We start from the raw sequence: 16,855 nt of genomic DNA, 5'->3' as shown, positions 1-16,855 counted from the left end.
ATAATAACCAATTTATTATTGCCTCTAGGGCATATTTCCAACAGGCTGTGCACCCCCAATGACTAGTCCGAATTGGACTAGGGGGAGGGGTGGCGCCCCCTCCTTCCTTCTCTTCCCTCTTTCCCTTCCTTGTCCCCTACTCCTACTACTTGGAAAGGGGAGGAATCCTACTCCCGGTGGGGGTAGGACTCCTCCATGACGCGCCATAGGGGCCGGCCCTCTCCTCCTCCTCCACTCCTTTATATACGGGGAGGGAGGCACCCCTTGGAGACACAACAATTGATCCCTTGGATCTCTTGCCGTGTGCGGTGCCGCCCTCCACCATAATCCACCTCGGTCATATCGTAGTGGTGCTTAGGCGAAGCCCTGCATTGGTAGAACATCATCATCGTCACCACGCCGTCGTGCTGACGGAACTCTCCCTCCAAGCTCGGCTGGATCGGAGTTCGAGGGACGTCATCGAGTTGAACGTGTGTAGAACTCGGAGGTGCCGTGCATTCGTGCTTGATCGGTCGGATCGTGAAGACGTACGACTACATCAACCGCGTTGTGCTAACGCTTCCGCTTTTGTTCTACGAGGGTACGTGGACACACTCTCCCCTCTCGTTGCTATGCATCACCATGATCATGTGTGCGTAGGAAATTTTTGAAATTACTACGTTCTCCAACAGTGGCATCCGAGCCAGGTTTTATGCGTTGATGTTATATGCACGAGTAGAACACAAGTGAGTTATGGGCGATACAAGTCATACTATGGTTCGGCGGTATTGTTGGATGAAGCAGCCCGGACCGACATTACGCGTACGCTTACGCGAGACTGGTTCTACCGACGTGTTTTGCACACAGGTGGCTGACGGGTGTCAGTTTCTCCAACTTTAGTTGAACCGAGTGTGGCTACGGCCGGTCCTTGAGAAGGTTAAAACAACACTAACTTGACGAACTATCGTTGTGGTTTTGATGCGTAGGTAAGAACGGTTCTTGCTCAGCCCGTAGCAGTCACGTAAAACTTGCAACAACAAAGTAGAGGACATCTAACTTGTTTTTGCAGGGCATGTTGTGATGTGATATGGTCAAGACGTGATGATATATAAGTTGTTGTATGAAATGATCATGTTTTGTTGAAGTTATCGGCAATTGGCAGAAGCCTTATGGTTGTCTCTTTATTGCATAAGATGCAGCTGCCAAATAACTGCTTTACTTTATCGCTATGCGATAGTAATAGTTGGCGAGACGACCATGTGACGACACATTGATATAGATCAAGATGATGGAGATCATGGTGTAATGTCGGTGACGATGGAGATCATGATGATGCTTCGGAGATAGAGATCAAAGGCACAAGATAATAATGGCCATATCATGTCACATATTTTGATTGCATATGTTGTTTATCTTTTATACATCTTACTTTGCTTAGTTATGACGGTAGCATTATAAGATGATCTCTTACTAAATTTCAAGATAAAAGTGTTCCCCCCAAATATGCACCGTTGCCAAAGTTCGTCGTGCCCAGACATCACGTGATGATCGGGTGTGATAAGATCTACGTCCATCCTACGAGTTGTCGTCGAACCATCAGCCAGCCCGAGGGGACGACGACAGCGTCGACGCCACCATTTCCCTTGTGGACCTCACGTCCATCGATGACAGTCAAGGCACAAAATCCTTCAATAATGAGTAGGCCACGGGAGGCGGCGAGGCTTGGTGTCCCATGTGTGCCGGTCCATCTTCCTTGTTCTACTTTTCCTCGTCGGAGACCGCACCTTCATTTCATCGGTCTTATCGCCGGTGCTCATGAAGACAGTGGATGGAGGACGACACGGGCTTGGACGTCGGGCGCCGCCTGTCGTGGTTCTAAGCCTGACAGTAGAGTGGGGGGTAGGTATGGAGAGGCAAGGTCCTAGCTATGGAGAGGTTGTAAGCACAAAGGATGTACGAGTTCAGGCCCTTCTCGGAAGAAGTAACAGCCCTACGTCTCGGAGCCCGGAGGCGGTCGAGTGGATTATGTGTATATGAGCTACAAGGTGCCGAACCCCTCTGCCTGTGGAGGGGGGTGGCTTATATAGAGTGCGCCAGGACCCCAGCCAGCCCACGTAGGAGAGGGTTTAAGGTGAGTTAAGTCTGGGGCGTTACTGGTAACGCCCCACATAAAGTGCCTTTACTATCATAAAGTCTACTTGATTACAGGCCGTTGCAGTGCAGAGTGCCTCTTGACCTCCTGGTGGTCGAGTGAGTCTTCGTGGTCGAGTCCTTCAGGCCAGTCGAGTGAATCCTCGTTGGTCGACTGGAAGGCGACCTCTTCTAAGGATGTCCTGGGGTAAGTTACTTGGATCAGGTCCATGACCCTACCCTAGGTACATAACCCCATCATTAGCCCCCGAATGGATTGAGGCTTCGAGTGAAGAAGGAGTTGATGTCGTTTCCGATTAACCTTTGCGCTCTGGTTGTGCGCTGTTCTGGACCAAAGAATCTCTTCGTCGACAGGAAGCAACTTGCCTTCAGTCGACTCGATCCATTCTGTTTTTGCGTCGAGTGATCTTTCAGGCTTCGACGATCTCCGAGCGACGGATCGCCGGAAACACCGCGCCTGACAGACTGATTTGCTGTTCGCGGATTCCGCGGGATGCGAAATTTGGGGACGCGCGTGAAGCGGGGCGGACCGCGGCGTTCGGATGGGACGGGGCATGGACGCCTCGATCTCCGCGCCGCCTTTTTCGCCACGTATCCCGTCTGCATAACTGCTCCAGATATGATTAGATCGACCGGGCCCACCTGTCATCCACTCGGAAGGGACCTTATAAATGTGCCCGGCGAGGATTCCTGTGCTGCGCCTCAGCATTCTCTCCTCTCTCTGTGCTTTCCTTCTTCCCCGCCCAGCGTGCTCGCTCTCGCCTCCGCACCACTTCCCTTCGCGCATCTCGCCAGTGACTATGGCCAAGGAGAAGACGGCGGCGCTGGAGCGTGCAAAGAAGGCGTCGGCGTCGGAGAAGGCGAAGGGGAGATCCACCAGCCGCGGAGGGTCCTCGTCCAGATCCCGCCTGCCGAAAGGCTGGGTCCAAGGAGACTGGATCCAGTCGACCATCACTGAGAATGACATCCTCGACATGGCCAACGAGGGCTTGATCCCCCACGGAGCTGCGAGGCTTCCGGGGAAGGAGTGGCAGCCTCAGCCAGAAGAGGGTGAGTGTGTGCTTTTGGCCACCCATGTTGATCGTGGGTTTTCCTTGCCGCCGAGTGTTTTCTTTCGTGGCTTCTTGAATTTCTTCGGAGCGCAGCTCCACCACTTTACCCCAAACTCCATTGCCTATCTTGCTGCGTTCGTGTCCATGTGTGAGGGTTTCTTGGGCTGTCGACCGCACTGGGGTTTGTTCAAGCATATATTCACGTGTCGCTCTCAGACCGTGAAGAAGGCGAGTCCAGGTGACGAAAGACCCGAGTCGTCCAAATGTGTGGGGGTTTGGGGATCCAGGTGAGGAACAAGAGCACCTTCCCGCCCATGACCTTTCCCGAGTCAGTCAGAGGCTGGCAGTCGACCTGGTTCTACTGCCGGGACCAGTCGACGCCGGGACAGTCGAGTGGACTCCCACAGTTTACCATGGACCGAGTGAACAAGCCCTCCTCTCTGAAGTTGATCCCGGAGGAGAAAGCTGATGTGAAGATGTTGATGGAGCGCGTGGTGCAGTTGGTTCGGGAGGGAGTGACGGGCATGGATCTCCTGGAGGTCTTCCTCAGGCGTCGCATCCAGCCCCTCCAGTTCCGGAGCCACTGCATGTGGTTGTACTGTGGGACCGAAGACGAGACTAGAGTCCATCCAGAAGCAGTCGACGATGTCACTCTGGAAAGATGGATGGCAGCCGTCACCGGAAACAAGGACAACCCACGCGGAGCCAGAAGGATTCCTCCACTCGACCACAACAGCGATCCAAATAAGGTACACTTGCCCTGCTCTCCACTGCATTCTTATCGCATTCATCTCTGTCTACTCTGCCGACTGGTCGACTGATCATTGTCTTGATATCTGCTAGGCCCTCACCGAGCTGTACTCGATGCCCAATGGGGCACAAACTCCGACTGAGGAGGGTGAGGCGAGTGGGGGCGAGAGCCAGGACGAGGAGGAATGGGACTCGGACGTTGCAGGGGACGACGACGACGATGATGATGACGACGGCGATGATGATGACGCCGAAGACGAGGAGGAAGAGGAGGAGGTCGTGCCACCGCGCTCGGAAAGGCGGTCGAAGCTCGTCCACGACCCTTCGACTGAACGTGGCAAGGGGGTTGCGATGCAGTCGACCAAACGCCCTAGGACCACCTCTCCAGCGCCGACTGAAAAGGCGCCGAAGCAGCCTAGGGGGGCTCCGCCAAAGCCAACCAAGCTCCTGCCGAAGATGAAGGTGTCCATCCCCACCATATCAGGGTAATTGTGTCGTTTGAATCTTCTCATTTTGTGTGAACTTTGTCTCCGGTCGACGCTAAAGCTAGTCGACTGATCCTTTGGAGTTGCAGTGCTGCTACTTCTGAAACCTCAGCTCAGGCTGATGACCACGAGACGGAGGACGCAGTGACTTCGAACCCAGGTACTGTATTCTTGACGCCGTTCTTAGTCGACTGACTCGCGATCTCTGATCCTGATTCTTCTCCGCAGCTCCACCCAATACTGTTATCAATCTTCCTGATGATGACGAGGATGAAGAACCACTGGCACGCAGGAGGGGTCGGAAAGCGTCCGCCAGTAAGGGGCCTCAGGATGTGACGGTGCCTGAGATTCTGACTGTGGAGGAAGAGAACACCACTCGACACATGGTGTCCTTCGCAAATCCACTGACGAGTGCTCAGCAGCCCTCCCTCTTCACGACGCACCACGTCCCAGAGGACCAAGCTGGCGCAGCGAAGGAGGCAATACGCCAGGCGGGACTCATGATGGAGCAGCTGAAGACCATCCGGGACGCGAGCCAGGCAGCTTATGACGCCAGTTCTGCCCTCCAAAGCAATGTCCAGGTCAGTCGACCGCTGTTTGTTCTGTTGGATATGCTACCAAAAACTTTTCTTTTCCGGAATTTATAGTAGTCACCCACTGGGTGTGTCGAATAAACTCCGTGTTAGCGGGGGCACGCTGAGTGCACCCGCTGGGTGTAGTCCCCAAGGCTAAGGTCGACTGCTGGCAGTCGGCCTTAGGCTTTATGATGTCGATCTTTCTGTCAGTCGACTGGTCGACTGGATTTCACAAACCGGTGGGGGCACGCTGAGTGCACCCACTGGGTGTAGTCCCCGAGACTGTGGTCGACTGCTTGCAGTTGATCACAGTCTTAGAGAATGCATCTCGCACTTTTTTTTGAGGTCGACTGGTCGACTTTGTCTTCAACAGGATTAGTGGGGGCACGCTGAGTGCACCCACTGGGTGTAGTCCCCGAGACTACGGTCGAATGCTTGTATTTGGCTGTAGTCTTAGAAACGTGTGTTTTTCCCTTTTTCACTCGGAAGTGAATTATATTTGACATTTAGTCGATTGGTTCTTCGCAGAACTCCTGTGATCTTGTGGCTCGCTACTCAGAGCTGGAACAAAAACATACTCAAGTCGAGCTGAGCTTGAAGCTGGTTCAGGAGAAGCTGACAAAGGCAAAGGAGGAGACCGAAGGTATGTTTGGTGAGACCCTGACGACTGCTTTTCCCCTTGCTTGTTTCAAAATCTGATCTTGCTGTAACTTGCAGGTAAGGTAAGGGAGGCCCAACAGAAGAAAGACCTTGAGCTAGCTGAGAAGGCCAAGCTTGCTGACGAGAAGTTAGCTTCAGTCACCAAGCTTGAGCAAGACAATGCCAATCTGAAAGCTGCTCTTGGGATTGCCAACAAGGAGATCAGTCGACTGAAAACTGATAAAGCTGCCCTGACCGACCAAGTCAGCAAATTGACTGGGAAGAAAACTGATCTGGAGGCTTTCCTGAGTGGACTTGCCAAGAAGCTGTTTCTTATGCTTGAAGGTAAATCTCTATGCTTGGCAGACGTTTCCAATCGTGATTTTTCCATTCGACCATCCTCTTGACTTAGTGATCACCCTTGCAGAATTTTGTCAAAACTTTGAAGAAGAAACTAGCCGACTGGAGCCAAACCTCGACCCCGTCAATTCTCCGGTGAACGACGAAGTTGCCATGGATATTTTCCGACTGGAGTCTCGTGTTGCAGCTGTCGTGGACTATCTCGCAAGGCTGAAGGCCGCCACATCTCGCATCGACTCGACGCTCTGGCCTGAGGAGACACTTCAGAATGACCTTGAGTCGCTGATGGCCCGCTTGAACACGATCCCTGGTCGAGTGCAGGAGTGGAAGAAGTCCTCGGCTCGGTGTGGTGCAGATGTCGCTCTGTGTCTGGCCCGAGTCCACTGCAAAGATGCGCGAGAAGAGAAGCTGGCGGCCCTTCGGGTGGCCAATACCAAGAAGCACGACTTCAGGTCCTTTATGGAAACTTTCCTTGCAGCTGCCACTCGGATCGCCGACGGAATTGACCTTGATGAATTCGTTGCACCTTCCAGCCCTCCACAGGAGGGGTAAAAAACTTCTTCTGGCTCGATACTTTAAATTTGCCTCGGTATGCCGAGTGGAATTGTAACCGACAAACCTTAACGGGATTGATGCCTGAGCACTTTCGGTTCCTTTAGATGTCGATTCAAACTTGAATTTGGTGCTTGAATACGATTGCCTTCGGCTCGAAATGTCTTTTGCAGGTTCAAAGCAAGGCGCCTTTATTGCAATCGACTTATCCTGCGGTCGAGCACTGGGCCGCAGCTAAGCCTCCGAGTGGAAGTCGGCTTACCACTCGGTAGGATTTTTATAACTTAGGCGAGCACAGGGCTGCAGCTAAGCCTCCGAGTGAGAGGGTCGCTCTTCACTCGGTAGGATTTTTATAACTTAGGCGAGCACAGGGCTGCAGCTAAGCCTCCGAGTGAGAGGGTTGCTCTTCACTCGGTAGGATTTTTATAACTTAGGCGAGCACATGGCTGCAGCTAAGCCCCCGAGTGAGAGGGTTGCTCTTCACTCGGTAGGATTTTTTTACAATTTAGGCGAGTGCTTGGACTGCAGCTAAGCCTCCGAGTGAGAGGGTTGCTCTTCACTCGGTAGGATTTTTATAACTTAGGCGAGTGCTTGGACTGCAGCTAAGCCCCCGAGTGAGAGGGTTGCTCTTCACTCGGTAGGATTTTTATAACTTAGGCGAGTGCTTGGACTGCAGCTAAGCCTCCGAGTGAGAGGGTTGCTCTTCACTCGGTAGGATTTTTATAACTTAGGCGAGTCCTTGGACTGCAGCTAAGCCCCCGAGTGAGAGGGTTGCTCTTCACTCGGTAGGATTTTTATAACTTAGGCGAGTGCTTGGACTGCAGCTAAGCCCCCGAGTGAGAGGGTTGCTCTTCACTCGGTAGGATTTTTACAACTTAGGCGAGTGCTTGGACTGCAGCTAAGCCTCCGAGTGAGAGGGTTGCTCTTCACTCGGTAGGATTTTTATAACTTAGGCGAGTCCTTGGACTGCAGCTAAGCCCCCGAGTGAAAGGCTGGCTTACCACTCGGTAGGATTTTGATAAACTTAGGCGAAACGGATTCGCGGCTAAGCCTCCGAGTGGGAGTCTGGCTCACCACTCAGTAGGATTTTTACAAACTTAGGCGAAACGGATTCGCAGCTAAGTCACCCACTGAGGGGGAATTTTATGTGGACAAAAATAAAAAGTGACAAAAATTATGGAGGGACTATGACACTATTATTTTGAGGTCCATGAACTACAAAAGTACTTTATTGCAACTCATCCGAGTGATAAAACTTAAGTGTAGAATGGGCGGAGTAGCTCCGCGTTCCAAGCTCGGGGCTCGTCGATATTATGCTCGACGTTGTAAAGACGGTACGCCCCGTTGTGGAGGACCTTGGTGACGATGAAGGGGCCTTCCCAAGAAGGAGCAAGCTTGTGTGGTTTGTGCTGATCCACTCGGAGAACCAAATCCCCTTCCTGGAAGGCTCGACCTCTCACATTTCTGGCATGGAAACGGCGCAAATCTTGTTGGTAGATGGTCGACCGGATCAGAGCCATCTCCCTTTCTTCCTCTAAAAGGTCGACTGCGTCCTGCCGCGCTTGTTCAGCCTCTGCTTCGTTGTAGATTTCAACTCGAGGAGCATTGTGGAGAAGATCACTCGGCAAGACTGCTTCAGCTCCGTAGACCAAGAAGAATGGAGTTCTTCCGGTCGACCGATTAGGTGTGGTCCGCAGTCCCCAGAGTACAGAGGGAAGTTCGTCGACCCAAGCTCCAGCCGCGTGTTTGAGATCACGCATCAGTCGAGGCTTCAATCCCTTAAGAATCAGTCCATTAGCTCGCTCTGCTTGTCCATTCGACTGCGGATGGGCGACTGAAGCGTAGTCGACCCGTGTGCCCTGGGAGTCGCAGAAAGCTCTGAATTCCTCTGAGTCAAAGTTCGACCCATTATCCGTAATGATGCTGTGCGGGACTCCATATCTGAATATTAGTTCCCTGATGAAGCTAACAGCAGTACCGGTGTCAAGGCTCTTGATTGGTTTAGCCTCGATCCACTTGGTGAACTTGTCGACTGCCACCAGTACATGCGTGAAGCCACTTCGTCTTGTTCTCAAAGGACCGACCATGTCCAATCCCCATACTGCGAAAGGCCAGACGAGTGGGATGGTCTTCAGAGCCGACGCAGGCTTGTGCGACATATTCGAGTAGAATTGACATCCCTCGCACTTATCCACTATCTCTTTTGCCATCTCATTCGCCTTTGGCCAGTAAAATCCGGCTCGGTATGCTTTGGCCACGATGGTCCGAGAGGACGCATGATGACCACAGGTCCCCGAGTGAATATCATTGAGGATGAGTCGACCTTCTTCTGGTGTTATGCACTTCTGACCGACTCCAGTCGCGCTTTCTCTGTATAATTGTCCTTTGATTACGGTAAAGGCCTTAGATCGACGGACGATCTGTCGAGCCTCTTCCTCATCCTCCGGAAGCTCTTTCCTCAAGATATATGCGACATACGGAATCGTCCAGTCGGGAATGACCACCAAAACCTCCATGATCAAGTCGACCACCGCTGGGACTTCAACTTCAGTCGGATCTGTGGCACTCTTGGGCTGTGGAGTTTCTTCGGTGAAAGGATCTTCTTTGACTGACGGAGTGTGTATATGCTCCAAGAACACACCACTCGGAATGGCTTCTCTCTTGGAACCTATCTTTGCTAGATCATCAGCTGCTTGATTTTTCAGTCGGGGTATATGATGGAGCTCCAACCCCTCGAACTTCTTTTCCAGCTTCCTCACTGCACTGCAGTATCCAGTCATGGCTGGGCTTCTCACGTCCCACTCTTTCATCACCTGATTGACCACTAAATCCGAGTCGCCATAGACCATCAGGCGACGGACGCCGAGTGAAATGGCCATGCGCAACCCATATAAGAGGGCCTCATATTCTGCCTCATTGTTGGAGGAATCAAAGTGAATCTGGAGCACATATCTGAGCTTATCTCCTCTGGGGGAAACCAGGACAACCCCAGCACCGGAACCATTCAACATCTTAGAGCCATCAAAGAACATGGTCCAATGCTCCGAGTGAACTTCAGTCGGCTGCTGCTGTTCAATCCACTCGGCGAGGAAATCTGCTATTGCCTGGGACTTAATGGCTTTCTTTGCCTCAAACTTGATATCAAGGGGAAGAAGTTCAATCGCCCATTTGGCCACTCGACCAGTTGCATCTCTGTTGTGCAAAATCTCTGATAGTGGAGCGTCGCTGACGACTGTGATGGAATGGTCAGAGAAATAATGAGCAACCTTCTTTGTGGTCATGTATATTCCATACACAAGCTTCTGATAATGAGGATATCTCTGCTTGGATGGAGTCAAGACTTCAGACAAATAATACACTGGGCGCTGAACTTTGAGAGCTTTTCCTTCTTCTTCCCGCTCGACCGTTAGCACAGTACTGACGACTTGTCCTGTGGCTGCGATGTAGAGCAACAGAGGCTCTTTGCTGATTGGAGCAGCAAGCACCGGCTGGGTGGAGAGCAGAGCTTTTAGCTCGGCAAACGCTGCATCAGCTTCTGGAGTCCACTCGAACTTGTCTGCCTTCTTCATCAGTCGGTAAAGAGGCAATGCCTTTTCACCGAGTCGTGAGATGAATCGACTTAATGCGGCCAAGCATCCAGTAAGCTTCTGGACATCGTGCACTCGCACAGGGCGTTTCATTCGGAGAATAGTGCCAATCTTCTCTGGGTTAGCGTCGATTCCCCGTTCGGAAACGAGAAAACCGAGTAACTTGCCACCAGGAACTCCAAATGTGCACTTTGATGGATTGAGCTTGATATCATACCTTCTGAGGTTGGCAAATGTTTCGGCGAGGTCAGCGAGCAGGTCGGAACCTTTTCGTGACTTGACAACAATATCATCCATATAAGCTTCCACATTCCGACTGATTTGAGTGAGTAGACACTTCTGAATCATTCGCATAAATGTGGCTCCGGCATTCTTGAGGCCGAATGGCATGGTGATATAGCAGAAGCACCCGAATGGAGTGATGAAAGCTGTTTTTACCTCATCGGGCCCGTACAGACGGATCTGGTGGTACCCGGAGTAAGCATCTAAAAAAGATAACCTCTCGCATCCCGCGGTCGAGTCAACAATTTGATCTATGCGAGGGAGAGGAAAGTGATCTTTCGGGCAGGCCCGGTTGATGTGCTTGAAATCAATGCACATTCGGAGCGACTTGTCCTTCTTAGGAACCATGACGACATTAGCGAGCCACTCGGAGTGGTATATCTCTCGGATAAATCCTGCCGCCAACAGTCGAGCCACTTCTTCACCAATGGCTTTTCTCTTCTGGACGGCGGACCGCCGAAGATGCTCTTTGACTGGTTTGGCAGATGAGTCGACTCTTAAGCGATGCTCAGCCAGTCCCCTGGGAACACCTGGCATGTCAGCGGGCTTCCATGCAAAAATGTCCCAGTTCTCACGGAGGAACTGGATGAGCGCTTCTTCCTATTTTGGGTCGAGTGTCGTGGAGATGCGGGTCGGAGCTGCTTCGGGGTCGGTCGGGTGAATGTGAACAGGCTTCGTCTCACCGGACGACTGGAATGCAGACTCTGTGGCGGGCTTCTTGGATCGCAGCAAGTCACTCGGATCTGCGTTTTGCTTGTATTCTTCGAACTCGACTGCTGTCACCTGGGAATCGGCAATCTTGGAGCCCTTCTGAAAGCACTCTTCTGCCTTTTTCCTATCACCGGTGACAGTGATCACTCCTTTGGGACCGGGCATCTTCAATTTGAGGTACACGTAACATGGTCGAGCCATGAACCGTGCATAAGCTGGTCTCCCCAAAATGGCATGATATGCACTCTGAAAATCCACGACCTCAAACGTCAACTTTTCTTTGCGAAAATGCTTCGAATCACCAAACACCACGTCCAAAGCTATCTGGCCGAGTGACTCGGCCTTCTTCCCTGGTATAACTCCATGGAAGCTCATGTTACTAGTGCTCAGTCGGGACATCGGAATGCCCATACCTTTCAATGTGTCTGCATACAATAAGTTCAGCCCACTTCCACCATCCATCAGCACCTTTGTCAGTCGAGTGCCTTCGACAACTGGATCGACCACCAAAGCTTGCCTCCCAGGGGTGGCAATATGAGTCGGGTGATCAGATTGGTCGAATGTGATGGGTGTTTGAGACCACTTCAGATAATTTGCCTTTGCTGGGGCAACCATGTTCACCTCTCGGTTAATCACTTTCAGTCGACTTCTGCTTTCCACATCTGCAAAGATCATCAGAGTGGAGTTGATATGCGGATATCCTCCCTCACTGTCCTCCTTGTCTTCGGCCTTGTCCGACTCCTTCTCCTTGTCCTTAGACTGTTTTCCCTGAAACTGCTGGATCAGGAGTCGACATTGGCGAGTGGTGTGCTTCGGGTAAATGATATTCCCCTCTTCGTCTTTCTTCGTGTGAATGTGACATGGCATGTCCATCACGTCGTTCCCTTCTTTATCCTTTACCTTCTTGGGGTTCCAGGATCCTTTTGGTTTCCCCTTAAACTTTCCTTGAGTCACGGCCAGAGCCTCTCCAGGAGCTGCCGGTTCAGCCTTCCGCTTCTGTTTCCGACTGGTGTTTCCTTTTTCCGACTGACTCGGCTTGTGCTTGCCGCTTCGGAGTCGGTCTTCTTCTTCGCCGTTGGCGTACTTGGTAGCAATCTCCATCATCCGACTCAAGGTCATGTCACCGGTTCGACCAAATTTCAAACTCAGTTCTCTGTTCTTGACACCATCTTTGAAGGCGCAGACTGCCTGATGATCGGACACATTCTCCACAGTGTGGTGCAAAGTGATCCACCTCTGAATATACTCTCTGAGAGTCTCATTAGTTTTCTGCACGCAGACTTGCAACTCTGTCAATCCAGCTGGTCGCTTGCAAGTCCCTTCAAACGTTCTGATGAACACTCGGGACAGATCTTCCCAAGTGTAAATGCTGCTAGGAGGTAATTGAGTCAACCATGCCCTGGCAGAACCTTCCAGCATGAGAGGCAAGTGTTTCATGGCCACCTCGTCGTTCCCACCACCGATCTGAACTGCCACTCGGTAGTCTTCAAGCCAAGTTTCAGGCTTAGACTCACCAGTGAACTTGCTGACTCCTGTTGCCAACCTGAAATTGGGAGGGAATAACTGCGGCTCTGATAGCTCTGCTGAAACATTCAGGACCAGAAACATGCAGTCGACTGCTTGTGGGTACATCTCTGTCGAGTGCACCTCGATGGGCTCTGTTCCGGTCGACCAACCCTTGCACGATAATGGATCGCGCGTCGAAGCCTGGTTCTCTGGGGTCAACTGGAACCCTACGCCCTGTACTGTACTGACGCCTATCATCTGGCTGCCGAGGAGCGTAAGACCCACCCCTCGGAGGGGAATAGGGCACTCGACGCCTATCATCTCGGTCGAGTCTGTCGCCATATTGATCTCGCCGATTCTCGCGCCCTTCGCGCCGCGGAGGCGATCTGGGGCTGTGAGCCGACTGAACCGTATTCACAGTGACGGATCGACTGTGAATTCTGTTGCGCGACTGAGACACGGCTGAATTCTGATCTCCTGCTGCCCGGAGCAGATCCCTGATCTGCAGCAAACCTCTGCCAGCTTCCGACTGCGAAGGCTGGATGGACTCTGCTATACGGGTCGCAGCTGCTAAATTCTGAATTGGGGTTCGATATACCTGAGTCGGCGGGAAGAGTTGACGTCGACTGGTGTCGGGAACTCGTTGCCGCGCGCGCTCGTCGAGTGCTCGCTGAAGGTTCTCCAGTCGAGTGCGCTCGGCCAAATTGGCCAGACGCGCCTCCTCCAAGGCACGAGCCTCGGGGGTTTCTCCTGCGATGGGAATACGCAGGGGATCCTCGTTCCTGCGGCGAAGTTCCTCTCTTTGCAGAGAGTCGAGTGGCTCGGGCTGGTACTCTTCGTAGCCTCGTGCAGGGTCGCCGCCGTCACCTGCTCCACCACCACGGGCGAAGCCAGGGGGACTGTGGGGCCCGTCGACCATCAAGATTTCCGCCGCTGGATCACTGCTACCGCACTCGGATGCAGTCTCTACGGAGCCAGTCGACTGATCGAACAAGCCGTAGAGAGATTCGTCGGGCTCGATTGCCGCAACTTGGGTGGTGGCCGATTGGCGAGCCACCGCGTGCCTCACCCATCGCTGAAGCCTCGACCGGCCCGAGCGCTTGCGCTGGCGGGAGACCGGGAGGGTGGACGATGGAGGAGCCGACCGATACTGGGTCGACGGTTGCCGCAGCAGAACGCCGCGGACACATGCGCGAAAATGCGTCGCACCGCGGACGGGGAGCGCATCTACGTCGAGTGGAGCCTCCTGGAGCCATGCGGAGTCGTCGGCGATGAAGGTGAGAGTGCCGAGACGGATCTCTTGACCCTCGACCAAAACTCCAGCAGACACCATGATGAAAGTACTCGGAAGAATCGCAACTTCTCCACAAAATCGCTAAAACACCTGCCCCACGGTGGGCGCCAACTGTCGTGGTTCTAAGCCTGACAGTAGAGTGGGGGTAGGTATGGAGAGGCAAGGTCCTAGCTATGGAGAGGTTGTAAGCACAAAGGATGTACGAGTTCAGGCCCTTCTCGGAAGAAGTAACAGCCCTACGTCTCGGAGCCCGGAGGCGGTCGAGTGGATTATGTGTATATGAGCTACAAGGTGCCGAACCCCTCTGCCTGTGGAGGGGGGTGGCTTATATAGAGTGCGCCAGGACCCCAGCCAGCCCACGTAGGAGAGGGTTTAAGGTGAGTTAAGTCTGGGGCGTTACTGGTAACGCCCCACATAAAGTGCCTTTACTATCATAAAGTCTACTTGATTACAGGCCGTTGCAGTGCATAGTGCCTCTTGACCTCCTGGTGGTCGAGTGAGTCTTCGTGGTCGAGTCCTTCAGGCCAGTCGAGTGAATCCTCGTTGGTCGACTGGAAGGCGACCTCTTCTAAGGATGTCCTGGGGTAAGTTACTTGGATCAGGTCCATGACCCTACCCTAGGTACATAACCCCATCACCGCCACCATGGAATTGGTTTAAGGGCGGGTTTTTTTAGATGTTTGAAATGTAATTAAATCCGTCGTGTTTGTATAAAATATGTCATATTTGTATGAAATTCGGTCATGTTTGCATGAATTTCATCCGTTTTGTTGAAAAAGAGTTTGAAATATATGCGGCTAGTATTCAAAACATCCGGCTAAATGAACCTACTAAAATCACTAAGCAAGGCTACTAAGCACATCACCATGGTGAAAGTCAATCTTTCGCCAAATCTAAGTATTTCATGCAATGGTGGAAGGCAACCTTCAGCCAAATGATATGAGCACCTTCCACCAAATCTAAGCATGCCATGCAATGTCGGAGGCCAACCTTCCGCCAAATATATGAGCACTTGGCTAATTTCTTGATAAAAATATTAATTAGCACCTTTGTCAAATGAAATACACTATTTAGTACTACCTTCCGCCAAAACGCTAGCTATCCGCTGCAACTAGCACAATGCATTCGGTTAAATATTAGCCATCATGAGTGACACAGAGTACAGATGATATGTGGCGTCTTTTGGTTGGGTCCGGACTCCCGTAAAATTCCTTCACATTTGTCTCTATTTTACAGCAGAAAGTATGTCTGGACCGAATCGCGAACCGATACAAATTCGTGTTGGATGACTTTCACGGTTCGAATGGTTACAGAAGGTTTACGGATTCGCCTTGAGATGCCCTAACATCAATCATCGGGGGTTCGCAACCGTACCGGGTTTCCCATGGGAAAATATATGCGGTCGATCAACGAGACAAAAGTCACAAGCCATGCGTCGACCTGCCTGTGGACCAGGAAGCCGACCAGCCATCTGCCACGTGGACCTGCTATGCCCCGTCGCCGCGGGCCCCTCGAGCGGCCGGGGGCCCATGTAGGAAGTATACGAATGGACGGGACGGAGGGAGCACTGAGGATACGACGACACGGCCGACCAGCGTTGGAAACACGACTACTCCATTCGTCGCGAGCTGCGTCGAACCATCGAAGGATCCCGAGTTCCTGACGGCGAGAGGTGCGCATGTCGAATGATTTTCACCAATCGACTGCAGAGGTGGTGCGATCCTCGTCAGACCCGGTGCTCCTCCGCGTGGCTGTTTCGGTCGCCCACCCAAGCTCTTCTTTACCGGACCATTTTATTTTCTATCTGTCCAATAGAAAAAATAATACTTACTGTAATCGTTCCGTGGGTCAGTGCGTCACGATCCAACTTGCACGCTTCCATTGTGGAAGAATCGATCACAACATATGGATATAAGATGGTTTGTAGAAGAAGGAAAAAAAGGTTACCTGGATAAGCGTGGCTAGGTGTTGCCTAGTGTCTAATCAAGGAAGAGTGTGTGCTTTTCCATTAGATTAGCCTACACTTCTGATTCACTATAAGCTTGCTTCATGATTGACCGGGCCTCTTCTTATGGTCAACGTCATGTCACCGTTTTTGAGAGCGACGCCATGGCTACACGCATTTTGGCATCATATATCCTGTCACCAGGTCTAGAGGGATCAACATGCTGAATCGTCATTTTGGCATCATTTTGATAGAAGATATGCGTCCCGTCAGCAGAAATGATGTGCTAACCACAGAATCTGTGTCCCTCTGCACATGTTCGAGTCTAGGAGGTAGGGGGCGAAAGTCCCCTGTGTATCGCCACGTTGGGCACTGGGCAGCTTCGTCGTAGAAGAGAAGAAATTAGTAAGACTATTCTGGCTATTTGCGATATGCACGCACCCTTTTGTCCACTTGTCCAAGCTACTGGGTTGGCACTCGCCGCACACGCGCGCGCATCCGCTGACCTTCTTCGAACCGGCACCGGCAAGCCGCTGCTGACTCTGTCGCACCCGCTGGGCCGTCCGCCTCACGCCTGCTGGTCGTGGCCGTGGCCGTCTGCGTCGCGACCCCGCGCGTACATACATACGTGGGCACGGAAATATCCCTGATCACGGATTCAAGGTGTCCCGTTTTTGGCAACGCCTGTGTCTGTGCGCCATGTAGCCCGGCTCACCGGCATGTCTTGCACGGAAGCGGTAGCACCTTTGGACGTGTATATGGCAAGGGGCAAAACGGGGTGGTATAAATTTTACACACTTCGAAAAGGAGAACAAATTCAGTAGTACGTACTATTTCACATCTTCTAGAGTTTAGAGTTTAGGAAACTCTGCTCACGGACGATACGACCCACGCGGAGAACGGAGTTTTGACCAACGCTCACAGCGAGGAAGGCCGCACGTTGCCGTTGAGTGCCTGCCCACCCGACCCGAACATGTATACTTTTCT

Source organism: Triticum aestivum, chromosome 1A (assembly GCF_018294505.1).
Source record: "Triticum aestivum cultivar Chinese Spring chromosome 1A, IWGSC CS RefSeq v2.1, whole genome shotgun sequence".
Taxonomy (NCBI): Eukaryota; Viridiplantae; Streptophyta; class Magnoliopsida; order Poales; family Poaceae; genus Triticum; species Triticum aestivum.
This window is presented reverse-complemented; position numbering follows the sequence as displayed.